The sequence below is a fragment of the Ambystoma mexicanum genome, chromosome 5p (assembly GCF_040938575.1).
Source record: "Ambystoma mexicanum isolate Mex_15411 chromosome 5p, UKY_AmexF1_1, whole genome shotgun sequence".
NCBI lineage: Eukaryota > Metazoa > Chordata > Amphibia > Caudata > Ambystomatidae > Ambystoma > Ambystoma mexicanum.
Genome location: NC_090930.1, coordinates 742,672,801 through 742,700,006, shown reverse-complemented (window position 1 = coordinate 742,700,006; position 27,206 = coordinate 742,672,801). Strand labels below are relative to the sequence as shown.

Below are 27,206 nucleotides of genomic sequence, written 5' to 3'. Positions count from 1 at the left end.
GTTCCGTTTCCGATCTTCCCCACAGGTAATTTCCTGTCAATGGCTCTCCTTGTCTTTTTCTCCTGTTTAGGACAGTATCATTGCTGTTGGTCCTGTTTCCTTGCTCCTTCTGGAGTGGTGCAGATCTCTTTCTTCTCTTATCCCCTTCATCCATTTTAGGAAATTTCGCCACATCGACATGCTTCTTAGGTACCACTAGTGATGGTACATTGACGTGTACCATTGTGCACACACCATTCCACAGGGGAGGCAATGTATGATATGCCTTTTCCCCACAGGCCCAATAATGGTCCATTATTACTGCTGTTCCCGCTCCCCCCTCAGGTAACTCCATCACGTTTGCACAATTGGTGTTATATCCTACGTCCACCTCTCCTTTATGCTGGTAGCATACTTTGGGTGCAGTCAATGGTAGTATAGTTATCGGGTCTTCATCTTCTTCTACCCATGTGAGCATTGGTACATACTTGATCCACGTCGTCCAACATCGATGATTGTGTGTCTCGATAGTTGAGATAGTTTCTTTTGTTACCATGTTGCTGCCAATCACTCCTATCTCCCAGCTGTTGCCCAGGAACACCTTTCCTGTTATCGTCAGTAGCGGCCTTTCCCAGCATCCTTGTTTACCCGGAACTTCAGTGGCGTACCAATCACATGGTAGGTACTGCAGTGTTACCTTCTTTGTTTCTCCTTTTGCAGGGCCACTTGTTATGTACCTGAATGCTTCAGCATGTAAACTGGTCTTGTGATAACTTAGATAGGTCTTGAGGAAGTTGTTTTCATATGGGTATGAGTCTCGTGTTTTCCATGTCATGTGCACTACTGTTCCTTGAAATCTTCCTTTTGTTTGGAACAGGGCCAAATATATTACGCACTGTGCTGTTTTTTCATCTATTTCTGTGGCAACAAATGTTCGTGAAGCGCTCATGGCGTATGGTATTAATGAGCAAACGTAACAGCTATCCTCAGTTGTCTGCTTACCAATGCGGGTCATGTGTTGGTACCATATGTTGTTTGTGACGTGTGCTGAATCTTGTACATAATTATCAATACCTTTATTGTCTGAGTATGTGCTGCGTTTAACTCTATTTTGCTTGGGTGCAAAATTACTATTACCACCTGACGTAACACCTGTTGCAGCAGGGGACGGGGGTATATTAAGGTTGGGTGCAGCAATAAAATCAATAGCATAGCTGTACTGCCAGACAGAAGCAGCCAAGAACCCGGTGATCATAAAAATCCCTATTATTTTTATTACATATGCTAATTTCACCGGCATTTTGCTCTTACCTTGCTGCGGTCCTGGCAGCTTATTCTTGCGACGTTATAGTTGCCCGCCTGAAAATTCTCAAAAGTGCTGGTTATTAGATGTTAGTTTTGTTACCTTTAAGCTCTCCCTATCAAGTAGTCATTCAGTGCCCAGGCGAAGAGCTGCTCCCACGCTACTCTAAGTGATGGGTCTCTTAGGACTGGCAAGTATGGGTGGAGGTGGGGCATGTGATATTCTATGGCCAGGAGGAAGGCTGTGTAGTATACACGTACCCTTCTCCTTTTTAAGTATGTTGGCCTCTTTATTTCGTATACAAATTGGTGTGACAATTCTTCTGGGTAGTTATCGTCTGGCAGCACCATCTACGCCTGTACACTGAACTTGTTAATTAACTTTTCTTAACAATACAATATTACGCAGTTCCTGTATGTGCGAGAGAAAAAGAGAACATTCACGTGTTTACATGTGTATTAGTGCAAGCATGTCCTTCAGTTTTAGTTACAACTGTACTTAGCAGTCAATGGGGGGGTTTGTGCTCAAATGGCGGAAGTATTTTTACTCTTTGAGCGAGTGATCATGGGGTGGGCAGTATGGGGATCACTTCCTTCTTGGTCAGTTATTGTCTCCGAGGGAACAATTGGGTCGTTGTCTGTGGTTGAACTTTCTTCCGCTGTAGGGGATGTGGTTGCTGTTCTTCCAATTGCTCTGTCGTTGGCGCTGGGGCGGGTCTGCAGTTTGTAGATCTTTACGTCATGTAGGTGGTTCCAGGCACGCTTATCCTTTAGTTTTACTGCTCTTGTTGATACGTCCTCTACCAGATGGGGGCCAGTGAACCTCTTCTCATGCCACCTTCTATTGAAATTGCGAAGTAGTACGTGGTCACCTTTGGCAAGTTTGCAGGAGTTCTCCTTTCCCAATTCCGTACTTTCGTCTTTTTCTTGATTGCTGGTGGACCCGCCCCGTGTGCGCTCGAGCTGTTGAGACACAAACACGACACTAGTAATCAAAGAAGACACATATTGATACATTTCATCACCTAACACATTCGCTGAACTTTCGTGGTCGGTGAATGCCCTTGACGTTGGTGTTAGGGGAAGGCGCATTTGGCGTCCAGTAACCACTTCGTGTGGGGTGAGGTGGTGGTCGGACCCTGGCCTGTTTCTAAGTTCAAACAATGCTAACGGGAGGCAATACAACCAACTTTTCTTTGTTGTTTGTTGTATTTTAGCAATTGCCTCCTTCAATAAGCCATTCAGGCGTTCACATACACCATTAGCCTGTGGGTGGTATGCACATGCAAATTTGTGTTTAATGTTCAGCAGGGATGTGATATGCTGGAACATTTCGTTTGCGAAATGGGGCCCGTTGTCTGATCTTAACACCTCGCACACTCCCCATCTGGGGAAGACCTCCCTTACTATGAATTTGGCTGCTCTAAACGCATCAGGGTGTGAACAGGGCCCTGCTTCAATCCACCTAGAAAATGGGCATACTACTACAATCATATACCTATTGCCTTGACAGATGTTGATCATATCAACATAGTCAATGTGAAGGTGCCGAAAAGGTCCTTCTGGCCGGGGTATTGTACCTCTTATCACTTTTAAAGTATGGCCGGCCGTAAACTGTTGACATGTGAGGCAATTGCTGATAAAATTTGACACATGAGAGGTTAGCTCGGGACAAAACCAATCTTCTCTAATTCGTGCTGCAATTATTTCCTTGCCTGTATGGGCAGGGTGATGTAATTGGCTCAGGGCGGTATTTAACAGTGCCAACGGTATTACAACTTTCCCAGTGCCACCCTGGCGCCATAGTGCGTCAGTTGGTGACATTGTGCATCCTCTTTTCACCCATACTTCTTTTTCGGCCATTGGTGCAGCCGCTTGTAGCTCCATAATCTGTGTGGCTGGGAGATGGGTGTACCCTTCTCTTATTAACATCTCCCTCGCTATTCCCCTCCCTCTCCCTCTCTGTGAGTCGGTGGGGTTCCATATCTCACCAAAATATGCAGCATATTTCGCATGTGCGTCTGCTGCTGCATTTCCTTTTGATACATAGTCTTCTCCATTGGTGTGTGCGGTGCATTTTACTAGGGCTAGTTCTTGGGGATCGTTTATGACTTCAATTAGTTCAGCCAACAAGAGGGCATGTTGTACTGGAGTGCCATCAGCTCTCCTAAACCCTCTTCTTCTCCATTTTGATAGCCCTGAGTGGACAGTGGATGTAACATATGCACTGTCGGAATATATGGTTACTCTTTTATTAAAACTTTCCTTTAATGCCAATATGAGTGCAACGAGTTCCGCCGCTTGAGCAGAGTAATGCTGTGGTAATTGTACACACTTCATAGCCACACACACCGGCGCCTCCATCATTTTTACTACAGCTGCCCCAGTCCTTCGTATCCCATCTCCTTGATCAATAGTTGATGACCCATCAATAAACAAAAGCTCACCTCCCTCTAGTGCGTTTTCTTCAACTTTCCTAGTACATGAGTATAGTTCAGTTACTTGGGTGCAGTCGTGGGCGTAATCTCCTTCTTCAATTACTTCTGCTAGGAACCTTGCAGGGTTAACCGTGCTACATCTAACAATTGCTAGTTCAGCTTTAGACAAAATAATCTCATAACCTGATGCCCTCTGTGTTGTTAGTGTGGACTTAGGTTTATTCAATATCGCAAATAGTGCATGTTCCACAAATAGTGTAGTTGGACACCCCATAGTTATTGCTGATGCTTTTTCTACTGCAAAAGCAGCTGCAGCGAGACCTTGTTCACAAGAGAATTGGCCTAACATTATAGGGTCTAAGTGACCGCTGTAAAATGCTACTGGTTTATAGCCCATGCTAGTCTTTTGGGCCAATACTGCTTTCATCACTGCTGAGTCGCAATGTGAAAATATAAAGAAGCGCCGCTCATAGTCTGGGGATGCCAATACTGGAGCAGTTGATATTGCGTCTTTTAATTCGTCAAATGCCTCCCTCATTTCCATAGTCCATCCCAACTTTTTCTCCCCTTTATTTGCTTCCTTCAACCCCTCAAGCAGGGGTCCTATGTATGAGCTGTAATCAAATACCCATGCTCTACAGTAGTTGCACAGCCCCAGAAATTGCTGTAGTTCTCTCACAGTCTGTGGCACGGGAGTGCTTGAGATGGCCTGTGCTCTTTGTGGTGCAATCCTTCTTCCATGTTGGGATATCAGTTGGCCAATGTAAAGTACCTGTTCCTGACAGTATTGTATCTTTTCCATGTCTACCTTGTACCCCTTTTCTGCCAGTATCGTCAACATTTTTAATGAGTCCTCTCTACATTTGCTTTCGTTTGTACTACAAATTATTATGTCATCCACATACTGTAACACTGTGCTTTCCACCTCAACGTTACCCAAATCCATCTGTATTACTCTATTGAAAATTGAGGGTGATTCACAATACCCCTGTGGTAATCTGGTATGTTTCCACTTTGTATTTCGGTAAGTAAAGCTTGTCAAATCTTGTGAGTCTGGGTGTAATGGTATTGAGAAAAAAGCATTTTTAAGGTCAATCACTGTAAAACGTGATGCTTCTGCCGGAATGCCACACAATATTGTGGCCGGGTTTGCTGTTACTGGATACTCTGCTTCTACTATGTTGTTCAAGGGTCTGAGGTCCTGTATGAAGCGCCAAGACCCCCCTTTAGCCTTGCGCACCGGGTACACAGCTGTGTTACATGGTGATTCTGAGGGGACCAATATGCCATTGTTTATAAGGGCCGTTATGGTTTCATATATGCCCTCATCTGCCTCTTTTGACAATGGGTACTGTTTCACTCTTGGTAATATGGCACCCTTTTTCAACTTTATCCTTACACCCCCTATGCTTTTTATGCATCCTACGTCATAAGGGCTAATAGTCCATAATGATTTGGGCACCTTTGACATATCCTCCTTAAAAAATGGGACTGGGGTGCCTGCGGGTGCCTCAAGTGCCATTGCAATTTTCTGTGCTACTTGTTTGTGAGCCACTCTTAGCCATATTTCTACGCTCATCATGAACACCATTTCATTTTCTTCCTTTTCTTCTGAGAACAGCTCTTCATCTGACACCTGGGTCAGCCTACACCCTTCTGCTAGTGCTATCACCGCCCTCCAAGCTCTCCCTTCTTTATCTTGGGCGTGCACAGCAACATAATCAGCTGTTGCAATAATGCTCTCAATGTCCACTGCAAACACCTTCCCTTCCAGTTCATTAGCTGGTGTTTCTGGTCGGAATAGATAGGCTGCTGGTCTCCTCCATATTTTCCCTTCTATCCCTGGCATCCATGCAAATGCCATGTCAGTGCCATATTGAAATATCTCGCCATCTACTGGCTCCGCCCTAATCGCTGTCTGTCCACAGTATGCTTGCAAAATCTGTCGTGCTGCGAGCATGTTAATCCCTGGAGTAGAGCAAATTATGCCATCCTCTGTAAACGAGATCGTCATGTTCAACCTGTTCATTATGTCCCTCCCCAGTATATTTACTGGTGAGGCGCTATAATACAAAAGTGGAACTGACAGATCATAATCTCCAATAGATAACGGAACGTTATCAGTAAATGGAACCAACCCTTTAGCCCCAGAAAATCCTTGGGTGTTCATGGCTTCGCCTGACATCTTAAATTTACCTTCCCTTATGCAAGACCGGGTTGCCCCGGTGTCAACAAGAAATGATAATTTTTTGTCACCTATCTTTACCTCTATGCGTGGTTCCTCCGCACTATTAGGTGTTACTGACAGGATGGGACACACCAAGGCCGTCTGTGGGCTGGCCTATTGGGGGTACAATGATTGGCCATTCCCTGTGTAAGGGTTGTGTCCCAACACCGTCACCCCACCCAATTGTGTTCGTTCATTTTGTGGTGGTGGTTGTATTAACGCTACTTGTTGTTGTGGCGGTGGCAGATACTGTGTTATTTGTTGTTGTGGCAGTGAATAGGTTTGTTGCTGTTGTGGTTGTTGTGGTTGGCCACTCCCTTGTTGTGACATCTGCTGCTGTTGTATGCCCTGCTGTTCTTGTGATGTCCTAGGTTGTGCTTGTTCATTCCATGCTGGTGTTCCTGGCCTGACCCTACATGTACGTGACATGTGTCCTAATATTCCGCAGCTCCAACACACGGGTGGTTCCCTGTTTTGCCATGGGAAGCTCCCTGCGTTGTCTTGGTATACGGGTTGCCCTGTGGAGTAGTTATTTCTGAGTCCCCCAGCCTGTTGTTGGGTATTATATCCATATCCTCTCCCTCTCATAAACCCTCCTCTCCCTCTGTTATAACTATAATACCCAGTTCCTTGCATTGGGTACCCTCCTCCCATGTTCGGTGTGTGTAATTGCAGAGGCGGCACTTGCTGTATTACACCTTGTGGGGGCGCTATTTGAGCTTGATCTTGTGCAGCCACTACTTGCGTTGGGCTTTGGGTCATTGGTGTGGGCGTAGTTATTAGTGCCCCTTCCATTGTGTATTTAGTAAGTTTTTTCTGTACTAATTTGGCCTCTTCTGTTTTCCTGTCCTCCTCCTTTTGTTTCATCTTTCCTTGCCATGTCCTGCAGTGATGTACTATAGTCAGTTGTATTTCTGGCCATGGTTTTGCTTCCATTCCTACTACTTTCTTTAGCTGTTTCTGAACTCCTTCTGGGAGCCCTTGTACTAGTATATGATAAAATATGGCTGGTGTCTTGTCCCATTGTTCTCTAGTCTCCATGCGCCACTTCTCTTGAATGTCCTGGATATAATCAACAGGATCCTCATTTTCACCCATCTTACGGGAAGTAATGGCTCCTATGTCTGAGGTGTCTGGGTACTGCACTCTCAGTGCCTGCCATAGCGCATGTCTGCAGTTTGCAAATGGTGCCCCATCATGCGATGTGTTTGTTATTGTTACTCCATGGAATCCCGCTCTTTTCCAAATGTCATCCGCTCTATCCCCTAATATTGATATTAACAGGCCCTTCACATCTCCTACTGCTAGTTTCTGTCCTGCGGTGTGTTTTTCCATTTCATATATCCACTTACCCGCACCTCCACTTAGTGATGGGAGCCTACATTTTATATTTTCCTTATCCGTATGTTTCCAAGGTACATACTGTGGTCTAACCCCTCCTCTCTCCAGCAGTGGCATTAAATTCTGTCTTTTTTCACCCTTTACGCTCCATGATATTGAGTCTTCACACCCCTCCTCTTCCCCCATTTCTTTTACTACTTCAAATTCTTCCTTACTACCTCTTCCCCTACCTCCCTCTTCTTCCTTTCCCCTTCTTTCATCATTTCCTGTGTTCAATATGGGTATGTTTATTTGTCTGTCTTGCCTGCGACTAGGGAGGTCCCTAAGCCGACATGTATACGGTGTAAGTTCGTTCATGAAGGGCGCGAGCTTTATTCTGTGCAGAGAGCGTGCGGTGGTTGAACACGTAGGTAGTGACGTGGGAGGGCGGCGTGATGGAGATGTGGGTGGCGTGGTTTCATTGGTTTGTGTTTCCCCTATTCTTTTCGTTTCCTCCTTACTTCTCTCCAGCTCCTCCCCTCTTCTACTTATCCAGGGCGAATCTATGTTTGTTCTAGTGAGGTACAGTTTATCTAAGCTTTCCCTTTCACTCTCTCTTCCATCCTTCTCCACTCCTTCTTCCTCCTCACTGCAAAAATTATTTATAAATTCCACCCCCCACTCTGCCTTTTTTCCTTTTATTGTTACTGTTTTTAAATCTATTAAGTCTCTTTCTCCCCTTTCGTTGTTACCAACTGTCCCCCCTAGTGCTGATGTCGTTGCTACCTCCCTACTTTTGTATACATCTCCCCATCTTTCACTCTCCCTACCCCTCCCTTCTCTTCCTTCTTCACTTCTCTCCTCCATTTCCCTACTATTTTCCTCTCTTTTCCTTTTTAATTCCTCCATTACTTTGTTGCTCATCTGTTCCAATATCCTTTCATCCTCCCTCTTCCTTTCCCATTTCACCCTTTCTCTTTCTACTATACTCTCTATTACCTTCCCCTCTTCATATTTTTTAGCTGTCTCAGATATTATCCTCCTCCTCCATATTTCCATTTCTTTTTCCTTTTCTTCTTCTTCCTTCTTCTTCTCTCTCAGCACTACTCTTGATACCCTATCTGCTGCTGCTTTTACCCTTTCAGCTTCTCTCTTTTGTTCCTCGCTTCGTTCCCTTAATCTTTCCAGTTCGTCCTTACCTTCTTTCCTTTTCCTCACTCTCTCTCTTTCCTCCCTCTCAAGTTGTTTGATCAGTTCATTCTGCTCTTCCCTTAGTTTTGCTAATCTTTCCTCCAAAATCTCTTCCTTCTGCCGTAGTAGCTCCTCTCCCCTCATTTCACTCTCTCTGGCACTATCCTCGTTTGTTCTCCTTACCGCCTCCCTTTCTTCTCCAGTTAGTGAGCCTCGTAATTTCAACAATATCTGTGCAGCTACCCACTCATCGTCTCCTATCTCTACAGTCTGCTCTTCTCTAATCCTCCCTTCCCCCATTGGTATCTTCCCATGAGCTACATATGGTGGAGGGCTGTATGCCGGGTTTGAGTATCCTTCAGCCGCCCTTAACCGTCCTTCTATTTCTCCTAATTCTCTTAACGGGTACAACCCTCCTCCCTCTGTTTTCACTCTCGGTGTTATGGGTATCTCATTGCTCGGTTCCTTTTTTATGTCGTCTGATTTATCAACATTTTCTCCTCCCTGTCTTTCGATCCCCGTATTCTTTGTGCTTTCGCACTCCTTTTCCCCACCCGTTCCTTCTTTCTTAATCTCCTTTTCTTCCGGTGTTTCCCCCATAGTGAACATTCCATTTGGTCCTGGTCGAGACCCCTGGAACATCCTCCATAAGTTAAACACCTCCACGTGGTTTGCCAACTTCTTCCCCTTGTATGTATTGTGCAGATGGTTCAGTAGTGAGTGTTGGGCATATGGATCGAAACTACCATTAGGCGGCCATGGTGTTAACATTTTATTGTCGGTCCCCTGGGTCCACTCTATGCTGTACTTAATTAACTTCTCCCTGTGTGGTGGCAGTGTGGTGCATATGTGCTGTAGTGGGGTAGTGAGGGTGTTCCCCCACCCTCCCGACCCTCTCCCGTATGACATGGTTGTACTCCCCTTGTTACCCTTCCCCTTACTACCAATTTACAATATACAACCTTGTATTGCTTACCTCGCCCCGCAAGTGTGGGGACTTACGACAATCCTTTGACAAATTATGCAATAGTAATAAATGTGATGTTATATTATATTCCTTCCCCTACGGCCCCCTGCGGCCGAAGCGCACGCAGCCCCCTGCGGCTGCGTACCCCTTACGACGATCTTATACAGTTGTCCTGTTTCTCCGTTCTCCTCCCCCTTTTACACTTGCCGTGGCCGGCGTTCTCCGTGCGCAGCCACGCCCCTTTCCCCTTCTTCTTTCGATCCACTGGTTTATAGTTTATCTCCGTATCAGCTCCTTTATCATGCTTCTCCTCCCCACCACTCTCGAACCCAAGGTTCCTTGTGCTCACGATATCCTATTAAATCCCTACTGGTGACGTCACCGATTTCTTCGAGCTACTGGTATATTCGTGTTATGTTCTTTAAATTCAAAATACACTTGTAATCTACCCCGCTAACCCTACAGCTGTCTTCCTGTCTCTCCTGGAACAAGGTAATCTCATCAATACTATAACCGGACTGCGCACGCTGCGTCGCCTCGCGTGTGATACGCCCCTCAACAGGAGGGCTTAACCAGCCAATTATCTTCCGTTTTGGGCAACTATGTAACTAGCCACCGCCCACAGGGAAACGTCATCTACCTATCGAGTTTCTTGCTCGAACAATAGGGAACCTCATCTACTCATTCAATAATAAATATCAAATCGTAGGAAACCACACACCCACCCTCACACGTATCCGCGATTCAGGCCAATCAGTGTCTTACGAGCGGCTGCACGTGATGTTTTCGTACCCCGCCCCCCTCTTTCGCGTAACGTTAGCTCACTGTTACGAGCGGCTGCACGTGATGTTTTCGTGCCCCGCCCCCCTCTTTCGCGTAACGTTAGCCGCCTGCTTTCGCACTCGTTTCGCTACCATTCATTCCATTTAGCAACACTCAATTAAACCCTCGCCACTTTACAATTCCTCCCTCCTCCCTTATTTACTTCCTCCCCCTCCCTCACAATTTCGCATTGCTTGTTGTGCGTGTCATGCTCACCAAGTTCTCTCGATGCAGGGCCGCTCAACTGCGTGCACCCCTCCAAGCGGCTCGCCACCTCCCCTCGTCTGGACCACGTCTGGACACTCGCCGACCGCGGGCGGGATACTTCTCAACCGGCTCCCGAGGGCCAATATCCGGATTGCGCTGTCCGGTCCTCTCGCAGCTCCGCGATGGTCCTGTAGTCCTCAGAAGGGGGCAACGGCAGAGGGGGCCGCGCCGCCGGGCCTCCTCGCAACGGGAGTGCCTGGAAAAATTAAAAATAAAAGTCGATCTTAAACAGATCTCAGCAGTGCCTCCAACTTGTCGGGGGGAAATTCTGCCGGGGTCGGCCGGGCCGCCCGCAGACCTCCGGGCAGGGAGGCCCCAACTCCTCCCGTGTATATCTCGGATCGAGACAGAGTATGAGGCACACACAAGGAGCAAGGCAACTTCTGCTGTTTATTATGCAAACGGCAGGGATGGGTCAAGGAGCGTACGCGTTCGTCCTGACACACACACGATCGTGGGGCTCGCAGGCCCTTTTTACTGTAATATGACGCGCTACTTGCGTCACTTCAAAAAGTTAACAAGAACCTACCGCCACTCTTAATTGGTTGCTCGAGTGGTAGGGTTAGTATAGTACACATATAGAGGATGATATTAGTGGTCAAGGTGTAGTCAGGTGGTATATCTGGGTTGTCCCTTCAATTAGATACATAAGAATTGTTACATGAAGACCCCTGAGGATTGGCTAATGTTACTGACGTCTGAGATAAGAGCCCCATGTTCTGATTGGTGCATCCGTGAGCTCCCCAGCCTGGGACCACCGTTGTTCCCAGCTCTCGGTGTACCCGTGTTTGCAACAATGTTTCAATATGGGTACATGCAGACAATGTGAGGATTTATTCATAGGTGGGAGCTGACCGTTCCCACTGTAGCAGGTGTCCATTGAGCCTTTCAAGTGTCCCGGCCTGTGTCTCGTAGTGCGGGACCCAGACGCCCTGTCTCTCCTGGGTTTTGGCATCTCGTCAGGTTCGGCTTGGTCACGTGAGGCGGGACCGTGTTTGAGGCAGAATTCTGCACAATTAATATTGTTTTTCCACTGTGTGTCTGGTTTAATTTGTAGATATGATTCTAACGTTGGTACGCGGAGTGCGAGGTTGCAACATCGTGCCTTTGATGATTTGGTCTTGGATGTGGGTTTTCAACATTGCGACCTTGGCTGGGTGCTCCACCAGGCTCATTCTGCAGGATCAGCAACCTGACTTTTGCTTTGTTAATGTCCACGGAACTCTTGCTTGAGGCCTACTTGGGCCTGGTGCATAAGTGATCCATTTCGTGCATGGGTGCTTTAGATTATAGTGGCATATATTTCCATGACCAATATCGTGTTTCCATTATACCTCTCACGGTGGTAACGGGTTTCAAGGGAAGCATGAGCAAGCGTTATAGATGAGTTCATGATGCGTCTTGCGTTTCTGTACTCTGAAAGCCTATGTAAAAATAATAAAGATGCACGTCCGTGAATATGCCTGTCGCCTACGTCAGAGCACTGAGTATATTCTTCGTGTAGATTGGTGTGGGAATGTTAAGTGTGTATATTTATACAGATGTGCTTCCCGTTGTCTAGGTCGTCATGGCATCTCTAACGACGTGTGGTTTTTAGTCTAGCTGATCCGGGCCGCAGGTGTCGGCACGGCCAGTGCGGGCTGCTGGGCAGGCAGGTGGACACATCCGTATGTTCCTGTACCATGGTACCTGGTCGTCTGGTAACTGGACGAACTCTTCTCGCGGCGGGTGTCTGGGCCGTGACCCTCTAGGCCAAGCGCGAGAGGTGAAGGACGGGAGCCTGGTCTTCCATTCTCCCACTTCACCTCACTGTTCATACATTTAAAAAAAATGCATAAAGGTTAAGGTGCTAGGCACAAAAGTGGATTTTTATGAAAAGTTATGCCAGAGAGTGAGAGCGAAAATGAATACCCTACACCACTAACCTTATGAATATTACTATCTTTGGCCTATAATTTAAGACAACAAGGAGACAAAGTGTGTTAGAGCAAGAGAGAGATTCCACCGAGACTTGAACTCGGATCGCTGGATTCAAAGTCCAAAGTGCTAACCATTACACCATGGAACCCTTGTTGAGCAGAGCTTCATAAGGGCAATGAGAATATAGGGCACAGTCAAGATTTTTACTGACCTATAGTAACCGTTTACTGATATTATATCGAAGCAGCACTGTTGCTGTTGGATGCTGTGCAATCGCAAAGTACTGGCTTCATGTCTCATTTGGATCAAATTCTTCCTCTGGAGTCTAATGATATAGGAATATTACATATTTTCTCTGATGTGCTCTGTTTTTCCAGAATGAAGTGCATCATGCTACTGAATATGTGGGTTCCATGGTGTAATGGTTAGCACTCTGGACTCTGAATCCAGCGATCCGAGTTCAAGTCTCGGTGGGACCTTGGGGCTGCTTCTCTTTTAGAGTTGCCTTTCATTTGCAGATAGATATAACAGCAATAGCTTTGCTTTACAGCCCACTTTGATGGCAGTCTTCTTTGACCAAAGAATATTAATAGTTTCTGGGGATGACTCTCTTTTGCCACAAAGAAACTGCCCACTCTCATATCTCCAAAGCTCCAAGGTATAATGGCTATTAAACTGGCTTTTGATCTCAGCGATTTGCATTGAAAGCCCAGGAGGCCCCTAAAATCAGTTGAATTGTTTCCTGATAATTTAGAGTTTATTTCTTCTTTCGAGAAAGGTGTGATCCAAATAAAGTAAGTACATTTAAACAAGGGCACTTGATCAGTAAATGCACTACTTTCTAGAACTCATAACTCTTGTAAGTTATAAAAAGTTTGCTCTCCATACAGTTTGTCAACTCAAAGAATTACATTTTTTACACATTCAATAAGACCATCAAATTGCTTGAAACATAGGAATGATTGTGAAAGTGAATATGATTCACCAAAATAATTGTATAACATTTTTTAATGTTAATAAAATAGGGCTTTTTCCAATCTTTTCACATCAATGTTGTTTCTGCATGTTCCAGTGAGCAGAGAATCTACTGCACATAGTGTGTACATTTTTCTTTTCATAGAGTTAAGGTTGGACATTATTCATCTGTGGAAAATGTTTCTGAGAGATATCTGGGTGCCCACTCTGATTGACCTTAGGGATTGTACATTAACGATATGTAGTTGCATCACTGTATTGGTATCAGGCACCAAAGTACATTTAAATGGAATGTCGTGCAGAGAGAGTCGACTGAACTTCTGAATATTAACTCTGTTGAATTGTAATTTGAGAAATTAGAAAATGGAGTGTAAGAGCAAGATAACGGTCCCACCGAGACTTGAACTCGGATCGTTGGATTCAAAGTCCAAAGTGCTAACCATTACACCATGGAACCCTTGCAAGATGCACCTGAGAGCGTTGAATCAGAAATGGCAATATAGAGCACATTTACAATTTTTACAGATTCATAGTCCCAATTGACTGATATCATACAAACACAGCGATGTTGTCGATTGACGTTGTGCTATAGCAATCTCTGTGCTTTATAGAGCATGTAGATCAAATTCTTCCTCTTGAGGCATATGATTAAGCAATATTAAATATTGTATCTGACTGCCTCTGTTTTGGCATAATGAAGTTCAGCATTTGCGGAAGTATTTAGGTTCCATGGTCTAATGGTTAGTAGGCTGGACTCTGAATTTAGTAATCTGACATGTTATAGCTATATTTTGTTTTCCTTTGGGTGTATTGTCATTTTATGCACATAGATTTCCTAGCAGTGGCTGTGATGAATAGTTCAATTTGATAGCAGCTTCCTTTTGAGAATTTGAAAAAAAAAGAATTAAATAGTCTCTCTGGATGACTCTGCTTTGATTTCTATGTGCACATCCCTTTTGCGTTTCAGAGGGATTGACCAACATACACAACAGTGCTTGGAAGACCTCTTCCTCCCTCATGCCCGTTCTCTCCATTTTGGCTTTCTGGCTGGCCGAGGGGCCCTTCAGTAATGTTCTTTGCTAACCATTACACCATGGGCCCCTTGCTGGTGCAACCTGACAGAGTTGTAACAGAAATGAGAATCGAGATCTCATGCATCATTTTAACAAACTCATATTCCTAGCCCACGGATATTATGCAAATGTGGATCTGTTTAGTTGGTTGTTGCGCAATAGCAAACTCTTTGCTTTACAGCTCATTTGGATAGGATTCTTCCTCTGGAGGCATAAGATAAAAGAATATTGCATACATTCTCTAAAAGGCGCTTTTTTTGCTGCAATGACGTTCATCATGTCACTAAGTATGTAGGTTCCATGGTGTAATGGTTAGCACTCTGGACTCTGAATCCAGCGATCCGAGTTCAAATCTCGGTGGGACCTTGGGAATTACTGTGTTTGTTTTCCTCTCAGTGTCTTGTTTTAATAGCAATGACGCTGCTGTGTCGCCCACTTTCATAGCATTATTCCCTGGGTGCATTTGAAAAAAGAAAGATTTTCCATGGATGACGCTCTTTAGCCACAATGAAACCCACCACTTTCTGTGGTGTGAAAGACCCATGGTGTAATGGTAGCACCCTGGAGGTTGAATCCAATAATTTGCATTCAAATCTCTGTAAGAGTTTACCATCAGTCGAACCTTTCCCTTATCGTTTATTGTGGATGTCTTCTTTGAAGAAAGGTATGATCCAACTAAAGTAAGTACATTCACGAATGGGCCCTTGGTCGGTACAAACAGTATTTATACACCTCAGGCCTTTTGTGAATTAAGAAAAGTGTGTTCTTCGTTCTATTTTTCATCTCAAACTGATACCTTCATTTTACAAACATGTAAAGACTGTTAAGACGCTTGATTAATATCATTGATTCTGAATGTGGTCGCTTTTCATAGGATTAACCCTTTAACAATTTTGAAAGAGAATGGCGATACAATAGAGCTGCTTTTCCCAAAATGGTATTATTAATGTTGTTGCTGCATCTTCAAGTAAAAAGAGAATCCATTGGGTCACAGATTGAGCATGTTTCTTAACATTGAGTTAAGTTTGAAAATTTCAAATCTTTTATGTATGTTTCCGATGCAGATCTGCCCATCGACTCAGAATGACCTCACTGTTCATACATTTAAAAAAAATGCATAAAGGTTAAGGTGCTAGGCACAAAAGTGGATTTTTATGAAAAGTTATGCCAGAGAGTGAGAGCGAAAATGAATACCCTACACCACTAACCTTATGAATATTACTATCTTTGGCCTATAATTTAAGACAACAAGGAGACAAAGTGTGTTAGAGCAAGAGAGAGGTTCCACCGAGACTTGAACTCGGATCGCTGGATTCAAAGTCCAAAGTGCTAACCATTACACCATGGAACCCTTGTTGAGCAGAGCTTCATAAGGGCAATGAGAATATAGGGCACAGTCAAGATTTTTACTGACCTATAGTAACCGTTTACTGATATTATATCGAAGCAGCACTGTTGCTGTTGGATGCTGTGCAATCGCAAAGTACTGGCTTCATGTCTCATTTGGATCAAATTCTTCCTCTGGAGTCTAATGATATAGGAATATTACATATTTTCTCTGATGTGCTCTGTTTTTCCAGAATGAAGTGCATCATGCTACTGAATATGTGGGTTCCATGGTGTAATGGTTAGCACTCTGGACTCTGAATCCAGCGATCCGAGTTCAAGTCTCGGTGGGACCTTGGGGCTGCTTCTCTTTTAGAGTTGCCTTTCATTTGCAGATAGATATAACAGCAATAGCTTTGCTTTACAGCCCACTTTGATGGCAGTCTTCTTTGACCAAAGAATATTAATAGTTTCTGGGGATGACTCTCTTTTGCCACAAAGAAACTGCCCACTCTCATATCTCCAAAGCTCCAAGGTATAATGGCTATTAAACTGTCTTTTGATCTCAGCGATTTGCATTGAAAGCCCAGGAGGCCCCTAAAATCAGTTGAATTGTTTCCTGATAATTTAGAGTTTATTTCTTCTTTCGAGAAAGGTGTGATCCAAATAAAGTAAGTACATTTAAACAAGGGCACTTGATCAGTAAATGCACTACTTTCTAGAACTCATAACTCTTGTAAGTTATAAAAAGTTTGCTCTCCATACAGTTTGTCAACTCAAAGAATTACATTTTTTACACATTTAATAAGACCATCAAATTGCTTGAAACATAGGAATGATTGTGAAAGTGAATATGATTCACCAAAATAATTGTATAACATTTTTTAATGTTAATAAAATAGGGCTTTTTCCAATCTTTTCACATCAATGTTGTTTCTGCATGTTCCAGTGAGCAGAGAATCTACTGCACATAGTGTGTACATTTTTCTTTTCATAGAGTTAAGGTTGGACATTATTCATCTGTGGAAAATGTTTCTGAGAGATATCTGGGTGCCCACTCTGATTGACCTTAGGGATTGTACATTAACGATATGTAGTTGCATCACTGTATTGGTATCAGGCACCAAAGTACATTTAAATGGAATGTCGTGCAGAGAGAGTCGACTGAACTTCTGAATATTAACTCTGTTGAATTGTAATTTGAGAAATTAGAAAATGGAGTGTAAGAGCAAGATAACGGTCCCACCGAGACTTGAACTCGGATCGTTGGATTCAAAGTCCAAAGTGCTAACCATTACACCATGGAACCCTTGCAAGATGCACCTGAGAGCGTTGAATCAGAAATGGCAATATAGAGCACATTTACAATTTTTACAGATTCATAGTCCCAATTGACTGATATCATACAAACACAGCGATGTTGTCGATTGACGTTGTGCTATAGCAATCTCTGTGCTTTATAGAGCATGTAGATCAAATTCTTCCTCTTGAGGCATATGATTAAGCAATATTAAATATTGTTTCTGACTGCCTCTGTTTTGGCATAATGAAGTTCAGCATTTGCGGAAGTATTTAGGTTCCATGGTCTAATGGTTAGTAGGCTGGACTCTGAATTTAGTAATCTGACATGTTATAGCTATATTTTGTTTTCCTTTGGGTGTATTGTCATTTTATGCACATAGATTTCCTAGCAGTGGCTGTGATGAATAGTTCAATTTGATAGCAGCTTCCTTTTGAGAATTTGAAAAAAAAAGAATTAAATAGTCTCTCTGGATGACTCTGCTTTGATTTCTATGTGCACATCCCTTTTGCGTTTCAGAGGGATTGACCAACATACACAACAGTGCTTGGAAGACCTCTTCCTCCCTCATGGCATGTAAAGCTAACCTCTCTCCTACCTTGTGTTTTTTTACTTTTTAACTTCCCCTTCCGAGTCATGATCATGTAACTGAATTTACATTTTTAGATTTTAACTGCAGTAGTTGCTTGTTTTTCATTTTTATTTTTTGTGTACGCATACATCCCTTTTTGTGGGGAGGGGGGAGTGATGTCTGTTTACTTATATTAGCTAATATAGGTCATTTTATGTCCGCTTACAATATGTGTCAGGATTTTTTATGTCGTTTCCAATCAATGTCTAATATCAAGTGGTTTGCAGGAGTCATACAAAGGCACGTAACACCCCCAAAACACCTACATAAGTTAGAAATACTCCAGAAGAGTACTCAGTTTATGAAAAGGCGGTGAATCCCAAATAGAACTGTAAATGTAAGCTAGCAAGCAGACCGTGCACCCCTGTTTGGAACTATGACCTGTGTGTTGCCCTCTATTAACAGAACAATGTAACTGCAGCCCATGTCACATAAAATAGAAAGTAGAGATTATGCAAATTAACTCCCAGAAGAGCCTGGTGTCACCCCAAAAGGTGTCATGCTTTTCACACCAAGAAACATCCACACATAGATCCCTGCGAACCTCAAAAACGTACAGGAAACCCTGTCCAGCGCTTTGCTCCCAGAGGAGATAAGGTTGAAAAACCACCCTATGTTAAAAGTGTCCATAATCCATGCCAGCTGCCCTGTCTATAGAACCTGGCCGTTCGTGGCCGTTCGGGGCCTAGGGGCATGAGTGGAAGGGTTTAACCTGCCTGGGTTCTTGGGCATGGTTTCATCATGCCTCAGTTTACAATGGCACTCTGCCACTTTGTCAGGCTTTAAAGAAGCCTGACTCCTGCAGAGCAAAAGATCTGATTATTTCCTTACATGTTTTGTACGTAAGAATGCGGATGGTGCTCTGAGCCTCCTATGGTGGTTATTAAGCATGGTATACATACCATAGCATGTAACTGTGCCTACAAATGGAACATTTTGTTCATTTATTAGGGAGTTGTGAAAATGGCAAAATCAAATTGCCATTATTGACACAGACCAGCTGCCGCTGTCCGGACATTTCGTCGAAAGACATTTCGTCGAAAGACATTTGGTCGACGTAATTTGGTCGAAAGCCAAATGGTCGATTTTTTAATTTATATATATATATATATTTTTTAGGTTGTAGTTTAGGGAAAAAAAGGGTTTTTTTTAGAAAAAAAGGGGGTTGGCGGGGACCCCCCCAACCCCCACCCCCCAAAAAAAAAATGTGAAAATAAAAAACAAAAGCAATTCGACCATTTGGTTTTCGACCAAATGGTTTCGACCATTTGTCCTGTCGACAAATTTTTTTCGACGAAATGTCTTGCAACCCAGCTGCCGACTGTTGCTATTGACAGGAGTTCCAGGTGTATAAACTGAAGAGATCACCAGTTCAATTACCTGTGAACGCATTTTGAAGCTCATTCACAACCAGTTCATGCCCGTTCTCTCCATTTTGGCTTTCTGGCTGGCCGAGGGGCCCTTCAGTAATGTTCTTTGCTAACCATTACACCATGGGCCCCTTGCTGGTGCAACCTGACAGAGTTGTAACAGAAATGAGAATCGAGATCTCATGCATCATTTTAACAAACTCATATTCCTAGCCCACGGATATTATGCAAATGTGGATCTGTTTAGTTGGTTGTTGCGCAATAGCAAACTCTTTGCTTTACAGCTCATTTGGATAGGATTCTTCCTCTGGAGGCATAAGATAAAAGAATATTGCATACATTCTCTAAAAGGCGCTTTTTTTGCTGCAATGACGTTCATCATGTCACTAAGTATGTAGGTTCCATGGTGTAATGGTTAGCACTCTGGACTCTGAATCCAGCGATCCGAGTTCAAATCTCGGTGGGACCTTGGGAATTACTGTGTTTGTTTTCCTCTCAGTGTCTTGTTTTAATAGCAATGACGCTGCTGTGTCGCCCACTTTCATAGCATTATTCCCTGGGTGCATTTGAAAAAAGAAAGATTTTCCATGGATGACGCTCTTTAGCCACAATGAAACCCACCACTTTCTGTGGTGTGAAAGACCCATGGTGTAATGGTAGCACCCTGGAGGTTGAATCCAATAATTTGCATTCAAATCTCTGTAAGAGTTTACCATCAGTCGAACCTTTCCCTTATCGTTTATTGTGGATGTCTTCTTTGAAGAAAGGTATGATCCAACTAAAGTAAGTACATTCACGAATGGGCCCTTGGTCGGTACAAACAGTATTTATACACCTCAGGCCTTTTGTGAATTAAGAAAAGTGTGTTCTTCGTTCTATTTTTCATCTCAAACTGATACCTTCATTTTACAAACATGTAAAGACTGTTAAGACGCTTGATTAATATCATTGATTCTGAATGTGGTCGCTTTTCATAGGATTAACCCTTTAACAATTTTGAAAGAGAATGGCGATACAATAGAGCTGCTTTTCCCAAAATGGTATTATTAATGTTGTTGCTGCATCTTCAAGTAAAAAGAGAATCCATTGGGTCACAGATTGAGCATGTTTCTTAACATTGAGTTAAGTTTGAAAATTTCAAATCTTTTATGTATGTTTCCGATGCAGATCTGCCCATCGACTCAGAATGACCTCACTGTTCATACATTTCAAAAAAATGCATAAAGGTTAAGGTGCTAGGCACAAAAGTGGATTTTTATGAAAAGTTATGCCAGAGAGTGAGAGCGAAAATGAATACCCTACACCACTAACCTTATGAATATTACTATCTTTGGCCTATAATTTAAGACAACAAGGAGACAAAGTGTGTTAGAGCAAGAGAGAGGTTCCACCGAGACTTGAACTCGGATCGCTGGATTCAAAGTCCAAAGTGCTAACCATTACACCATGGAACCCTTGTTGAGCAGAGCTTCATAAGGGCAATGAGAATATAGGGCACAGTCAAGATTTTTACTGACCTATAGTAACCGTTTACTGATATTATATCGAAGCAGCACTGTTGCTGTTGGATGCTGTGCAATCGCAAAGTACTGGCTTCATGTCTCATTTGGATCAAATTCTTCCTCTGGAGTCTAATGATATAGGAATATTACATATTTTCTCTGATGTGTTCTGTTTTTCCAGAATGAAGTGCATCATGCTACTGAATATGTGGGTTCCATGGTGTAATGGTTAGCACTCTGGACTCTGAATCCAGCGATCCGAGTTCAAGTCTCGGTGGGACCTTGGGGCTGCTTCTCTTTTAGAGTTGCCTTTCATTTGCAGATAGATATAACAGCAATAGCTTTGCTTTACAGCCCACTTTGATGGCAGTCTTCTTTGACCAAAGAATATTAATAGTTTCTGGGGATGACTCTCTTTTGCCACAAAGAAACTGCCCACTCTCATATCTCCAAAGCTCCAAGGTATAATGGCTATTAAACTGGCTTTTGATCTCAGCGATTTGCATTGAAAGCCCAGGAGGCCCCTAAAATCAGTTGAATTGTTTCCTGATAATTTAGAGTTTATTTCTTCTTTCGAGAAAGGTGTGATCCAAATAAAGTAAGTACATTTAAACAAGGGCACTTGATCAGTAAATGCACTACTTTCTAGAACTCATAACTCTTGTAAGTTATAAAAAGTTTGCTCTCCATACAGTTTGTCAACTCAAAGAATTACATTTTTTACACATTTAATAAGACCATCAAATTGCTTGAAACATAGGAATGATTGTGAAAGTGAATATGATTCACCAAAATAATTGTATAACATTTTTTAATGTTAATAAAATAGAGCTTTTTCCAATCTTTTCACATCAATGTTGTTTCTGCATGTTCCAGTGAGCAGAGAATCTACTGCACATAGTGTGTACATTTTTCTTTTCATAGAGTTAAGGTTGGACATTATTCATCTGTGGAAAATGTTTCTGAGAGATATCTGGGTGCCCACTCTGATTGACCTTAGGGATTGTACATTAACGATATGTAGTTGCATCACTGTATTGGTATCAGGCACCAAAGTACATTTAAATGGAATGTCGTGCAGAGAGAGTCGACTGAACTTCTGAATATTAACTCTGTTGAATTGTAATTTGAGAAATTAGAAAATGGAGTGTAAGAGCAAGATAACGGTCCCACCGAGACTTGAACTCGGATCGTTGGATTCAAAGTCCAAAGTGCTAACCATTACACCATGGAACCCTTGCAAGATGCACCTGAGAGCGTTGAATCAGAAATGGCAATATAGAGCACATTTACAATTTTTACAGATTCATAGTCCCAATTGACTGATATCATACAAACACAGCGATGTTGTCGATTGACGTTGTGCTATAGCAATCTCTGTGCTTTATAGAGCATGTAGATCAAATTCTTCCTCTTGAGGCATATGATTAAGCAATATTAAATATTGTTTCTGACTGCCTCTGTTTTGGCATAATGAAGTTCAGCATTTGCGGAAGTATTTAGGTTCCATGGTCTAATGGTTAGTAGGCTGGACTCTGAATTTAGTAATCTGACATGTTATAGCTATATTTTGTTTTCCTTTGGGTGTATTGTCATTTTATGCACATAGATTTCCTAGCAGTGGCTGTGATGAATAGTTCAATTTGATAGCAGCTTCCTTTTGAGAATTTGAAAAAAAAAGAATTAAATAGTCTCTCTGGATGACTCTGCTTTGATTTCTATGTGCACATCCCTTTTGCGTTTCAGAGGGATTGACCAACATACACAACAGTGCTTGGAAGACCTCTTCCTCCCTCATGGCATGTAAAGCTAACCTCTCTCCTACCTTGTGTTTTTTTACTTTTTAACTTCCCCTTCCGAGTCATGATCATGTAACTGAATTTACATTTTTAGATTTTAACTGCAGTAGTTGCTTGTTTTTCATTTTTATTTTTTGTGTACGCATACATCCCTTTTTGTGGGGAGGGGGGAGTGATGTCTGTTTACTTATATTAGCTAATATAGGTCATTTTATGTCCGCTTACAATATGTGTCAGGATTTTTTATGTCGTTTCCAATCAATGTCTAATATCAAGTGGTTTGCAGCAGTCATACAAAGGCACGTAACACCCCCAAAACACCTACATAAGTTAGAAATACTCCAGAAGAGTACTCAGTTTATGAAAAGGCGGTGAATCCCAAATAGAACTGTAAATGTAAGCTAGCAAGCAGACCGTGCACCCCTGTTTGGAACTATGACCTGTGTGTTGCCCTCTATTAACAGAACAATGTAACTGCAGCCCATGTCACATAAAATAGAAAGTAGAGATTATGCAAATTAACTCCCAGAAGAGCCTGGTGTCACCCCAAAAGGTGTCATGCTTTTCACACCAAGAAACATCCACACATAGATCCCTGCGAACCTCAAAAACGTACAGGAAACCCTGTCCAGCGCTTTGCTCCCAGAGGAGATAAGGTTGAAAAACCACCCTATGTTAAAAGTGTCCATAATCCATGCCAGCTGCCCTGTCTATAGAACCTGGCCGTTCGGGGCCTAGGGGCATGAGTGGAAGGGTTTAACCTGCCTGGGTTCTTGGGCATGGTTTCATCATGCCTCAGTTTACAATGGCACTCTGCCACTTTGTCAGGCTTTAAAGAAGCCTGACTCCTGCAGAGCAAAAGATCTGATTATTTCCTTACATGTTTTGTACGTAAGAATGCGGATGGTGCTCTGAGCCTCCTATGGTGGTTATTAAGCATGGTATACATACCATAGCATGTAACTGTGCCTACAAATGGAACATTTTGTTCATTTATTAGGGAGTTGTGAAAATGGCAAAATCAAATTGCCATTATTGACACAGACCAGCTGCCGCTGTCCGGACATTTCGTCGAAAGACATTTCGTCGAAAGACATTTGGTCGACGTAATTTGGTCGAAAGCCAAATGGTCGATTTTTTAATTTATATATATATATATTTTTTAGGTTGTAGTTTAGGGAAAAAAAGGGTTTTTTTTAGAAAAAAAGGGGGTTGGCGGGGACCCCCCCAACCCCCACCCCCCAAAAAAAAAATGTGAAAATAAAAAACAAAAGCAATTCGACCATTTGGTTTTCGACCAAATGGTTTCGACCATTTGTCCTGTCGACAAATTTTTTTCGACGAAATGTCTTGCAACCCAGCTGCCGACTGTTGCTATTGACAGGAGTTCCAGGTGTATAAACTGAGGAGATCACCAGTTCAATTACCTGTGAACGCATTTTGAAGCTCATTCACAACCAGTTCATGCCCGTTCTCTCCATTTTGGCTTTCTGGCTGGCCGAGGGGCCCTTCAGTAATGTTCTTTGCTAACCATTACACCATGGGCCCCTTGCTGGTGCAACCTGACAGAGTTGTAACAGAAATGAGAATCGAGATCTCATGCATCATTTTAACAAACTCATATTCCTAGCCCACGGATATTATGCAAATGTGGATCTGTTTAGTTGGTTGTTGCGCAATAGCAAACTCTTTGCTTTACAGCTCATTTGGATAGGATTCTTCCTCTGGAGGCATAAGATAAAAGAATATTGCATACATTCTCTAAAAGGCGCTTTTTTTGCTGCAATGACGTTCATCATGTCACTAAGTATGTAGGTTCCATGGTGTAATGGTTAGCACTCTGGACTCTGAATCCAGCGATCCGAGTTCAAATCTCGGTGGGACCTTGGGAATTACTGTGTTTGTTTTCCTCTCAGTGTCTTGTTTTAATAGCAATGACGCTGCTGTGTCGCCCACTTTCATAGCATTATTCCCTGGGTGCATTTGAAAAAAGAAAGATTTTCCATGGATGACGCTCTTTAGCCACAATGAAACCCACCACTTTCTGTGGTGTGAAAGACCCATGGTGTAATGGTAGCACCCTGGAGGTTGAATCCAATAATTTGCATTCAAATCTCTGTAAGAGTTTACCATCAGTCGAACCTTTCCCTTATCGTTTATTGTGGATGTCTTCTTTGAAGAAAGGTATGATCCAACTAAAGTAAGTACATTCACGAATGGGCCCTTGGTCGGTACAAACAGTATTTATACACCTCAGGCCTTTTGTGAATTAAGAAAAGTGTGTTCTTCGTTCTATTTTTCATCTCAAACTGATACCTTCATTTTACAAACATGTAAAGACTGTTAAGACGCTTGATTAATATCATTGATTCTGAATGTGGTCGCTTTTCATAGGATTAACCCTTTAACAATTTTGAAAGAGAATGGCGATACAATAGAGCTGCTTTTCCCAAAATGGTATTATTAATGTTGTTGCTGCATCTTCAAGTAAAAAGAGAATCCATTGGGTCACAGATTGAGCATGTTTCTTAACATTGAGTTAAGTTTGAAAATTTCAAATCTTTTATGTATGTTTCCGATGCAGATCTGCCCTTCGACTCAGAATGACCTCACTGTTCATACATTTAAAAAAAATGCATAAAGGTTAAGGTGCTAGGCACAAAAGTGGATTTTTATGAAAAGTTATGCCAGAGAGTGAGAGCGAAAATGAATACCCTACACCACTAACCTTATGAATATTACTATCTTTGGCCTATAATTTAAGACAACAAGGAGACAAAGTGTGTTAGAGCAAGAGAGAGGTTCCACCGAGACTTGAACTCGGATCGCTGGATTCAAAGTCCAAAGTGCTAACCATTACACCATGGAACCCTTGTTGAGCAGAGCTTCATAAGGGCAATGAGAATATAGGGCACAGTCAAGATTTTTACTGACCTATAGTAACCGTTTACTGATATTATATCGAAGCAGCACTGTTGCTGTTGGATGCTGTGCAATCGCAAAGTACTGGCTTCATGTCTCATTTGGATCAAATTCTTCCTCTGGAGTCTAATGATATAGGAATATTACATATTTTCTCTGATGTGCTCTGTTTTTCCAGAATGAAGTGCATCATGCTACTGAATATGTGGGTTCCATGGTGTAATGGTTAGCACTCTGGACTCTGAATCCAGCGATCCGAGTACAAGTCTCGGTGGGACCTTGGGGCTGCTTCTCTTTTAGAGTTGCCTTTCATTTGCAGATAGATATAACAGCAATAGCTTTGCTTTACAGCCCACTTTGATGGCAGTCTTCTTTGACCAAAGAATATTAATAGTTTCTGGGGATGACTCTCTTTTGCCACAAAGAAACTGCCCACTCTCATATCTCCAAAGCTCCAAGGCATAATGGCTATTAAACTGGCTTTTGATCTCAGCGATTTGCATTGAAAGCCCAGGAGGCCCCTAAAATCAGTTGAATTGTTTCCTGATAATTTAGAGTTTATTTCTTCTTTCGAGAAAGGTGTGATCCAAATAAAGTAAGTACATTTAAACAAGGGCACTTGATCAGTAAATGCACTACTTTCTAGAACTCATAACTCTTGTAAGTTATAAAAAATTTGCTCTCCATACAGTTTGTCAACTCAAAGAATTACATTTTTTACACATTTAATAAGACCATCAAATTGCTTGAAACATAGGAATGATTGTGAAAGTGAATATGATTCACCAAAATAATTGTATAACATTTTTTAATGTTAATAAAATAGGGCTTTTTCCAATCTTTTCACATCAATGTTGTTTCTGCATGTTCCAGTGAGCAGAGAATCTACTGCACATAGTGTGTACATTTTTCTTTTCATAGAGTTAAGGTTGGACATTATTCATCTGTGGAAAATGTTTCTGAGAGATATCTGGGTGCCCACTCTGATTGACCTTAGGGATTGTACATTAACGATATGTAGTTGCATCACTGTATTGGTATCAGGCACCAAAGTACATTTAAATGGAATGTCGTGCAGAGAGAGTCGACTGAACTTCTGAATATTAACTCTGTTGAATTGTAATTTGAGAAATTAGAAAATGGAGTGTAAGAGCAAGATAACGGTCCCACCGAGACTTGAACTCGGATCGTTGGATTCAAAGTTCAAAGTGCTAACCATTACACCATGGAACCCTTGCAAGATGCACCTGAGAGCGTTGAATCAGAAATGGCAATATAGAGCACATTTACAATTTTTACAGATTCATAGTCCCAATTGACTGATATCATACAAACACAGCGATGTTGTCGATTGACGTTGTGCTATAGCAATCTCTGTGCTTTATAGAGCATGTAGATCAAATTCTTCCTCTTGAGGCATATGATTAAGCAATATTAAATATTGTTTCTGACTGCCTCTGTTTTGGCATAATGAAGTTCAGCATTTGCGGAAGTATTTAGGTTCCATGGTCTAATGGTTAGTAGGCTGGACTCTGAATTTAGTAATCTGACATGTTATAGCTATATTTTGTTTTCCTTTGGGTGTATTGTCATTTTATGCACATAGATTTCCTAGCAGTGGCTGTGATGAATAGTTCAATTTGATAGCAGCTTCCTTTTGAGAATTTGAAAAAAAAAGAATTAAATAGTCTCTCTGGATGACTCTGCTTTGATTTCTATGTGCACATCCCTTTTGCGTTTCAGAGGGATTGACCAACATACACAACAGTGCTTGGAAGACCTCTTCCTCCCTCATGGCATGTAAAGCTAACCTCTCTCCTACCTTGTGTTTTTTTACTTTTTAACTTCCCCTTCCGAGTCATGATCATGTAACTG

General features: G+C 42.4%; 15 non-coding genes across 15 annotated transcripts; 7 read left to right on the top strand and 8 right to left on the bottom strand.

Moving 5' to 3' along the window:
- Window positions 1-12,509: 12,509 nt before the first annotated feature.
- On the bottom strand, window positions 12,510-12,581 carry TRNAQ-UUG (transfer RNA glutamine (anticodon UUG)). The gene has a single exon. It is a non-coding gene; the product is annotated as a tRNA-Gln (tRNA).
- A 259-nt stretch (window positions 12,582-12,840) lies between these two features.
- Window positions 12,841-12,912, top strand: TRNAQ-CUG (transfer RNA glutamine (anticodon CUG)). Its single transcript has one exon. It is a non-coding gene; the product is annotated as a tRNA-Gln (tRNA).
- An 881-nt stretch (window positions 12,913-13,793) lies between these two features.
- On the bottom strand, window positions 13,794-13,865 carry TRNAQ-UUG (transfer RNA glutamine (anticodon UUG)). Its single transcript has one exon. It is a non-coding gene; the product is annotated as a tRNA-Gln (tRNA).
- A 910-nt stretch (window positions 13,866-14,775) lies between these two features.
- TRNAQ-CUG (transfer RNA glutamine (anticodon CUG)) lies at window positions 14,776-14,847 on the top strand. Its single transcript has one exon. It is a non-coding gene; the product is annotated as a tRNA-Gln (tRNA).
- Window positions 14,848-15,760: 913 nt separating this feature from the next.
- TRNAQ-UUG (transfer RNA glutamine (anticodon UUG)) lies at window positions 15,761-15,832 on the bottom strand. The gene has a single exon. It is a non-coding gene; the product is annotated as a tRNA-Gln (tRNA).
- A 259-nt stretch (window positions 15,833-16,091) lies between these two features.
- Window positions 16,092-16,163, top strand: TRNAQ-CUG (transfer RNA glutamine (anticodon CUG)). The gene has a single exon. It is a non-coding gene; the product is annotated as a tRNA-Gln (tRNA).
- Window positions 16,164-17,044: 881 nt separating this feature from the next.
- On the bottom strand, window positions 17,045-17,116 carry TRNAQ-UUG (transfer RNA glutamine (anticodon UUG)). Its single transcript has one exon. It is a non-coding gene; the product is annotated as a tRNA-Gln (tRNA).
- A 2,389-nt stretch (window positions 17,117-19,505) lies between these two features.
- On the top strand, window positions 19,506-19,577 carry TRNAQ-CUG (transfer RNA glutamine (anticodon CUG)). The gene has a single exon. It is a non-coding gene; the product is annotated as a tRNA-Gln (tRNA).
- A 913-nt stretch (window positions 19,578-20,490) lies between these two features.
- TRNAQ-UUG (transfer RNA glutamine (anticodon UUG)) lies at window positions 20,491-20,562 on the bottom strand. The gene has a single exon. It is a non-coding gene; the product is annotated as a tRNA-Gln (tRNA).
- A 259-nt stretch (window positions 20,563-20,821) lies between these two features.
- TRNAQ-CUG (transfer RNA glutamine (anticodon CUG)) lies at window positions 20,822-20,893 on the top strand. The gene has a single exon. It is a non-coding gene; the product is annotated as a tRNA-Gln (tRNA).
- Window positions 20,894-21,774: 881 nt separating this feature from the next.
- On the bottom strand, window positions 21,775-21,846 carry TRNAQ-UUG (transfer RNA glutamine (anticodon UUG)). The gene has a single exon. It is a non-coding gene; the product is annotated as a tRNA-Gln (tRNA).
- Window positions 21,847-24,223: 2,377 nt separating this feature from the next.
- On the top strand, window positions 24,224-24,295 carry TRNAQ-CUG (transfer RNA glutamine (anticodon CUG)). Its single transcript has one exon. It is a non-coding gene; the product is annotated as a tRNA-Gln (tRNA).
- Window positions 24,296-25,208: 913 nt separating this feature from the next.
- Window positions 25,209-25,280, bottom strand: TRNAQ-UUG (transfer RNA glutamine (anticodon UUG)). The gene has a single exon. It is a non-coding gene; the product is annotated as a tRNA-Gln (tRNA).
- A 259-nt stretch (window positions 25,281-25,539) lies between these two features.
- On the top strand, window positions 25,540-25,611 carry TRNAQ-CUG (transfer RNA glutamine (anticodon CUG)). Its single transcript has one exon. It is a non-coding gene; the product is annotated as a tRNA-Gln (tRNA).
- An 881-nt stretch (window positions 25,612-26,492) lies between these two features.
- On the bottom strand, window positions 26,493-26,564 carry TRNAQ-UUG (transfer RNA glutamine (anticodon UUG)). Its single transcript has one exon. It is a non-coding gene; the product is annotated as a tRNA-Gln (tRNA).
- Window positions 26,565-27,206: the final 642 nt, after the last annotated feature.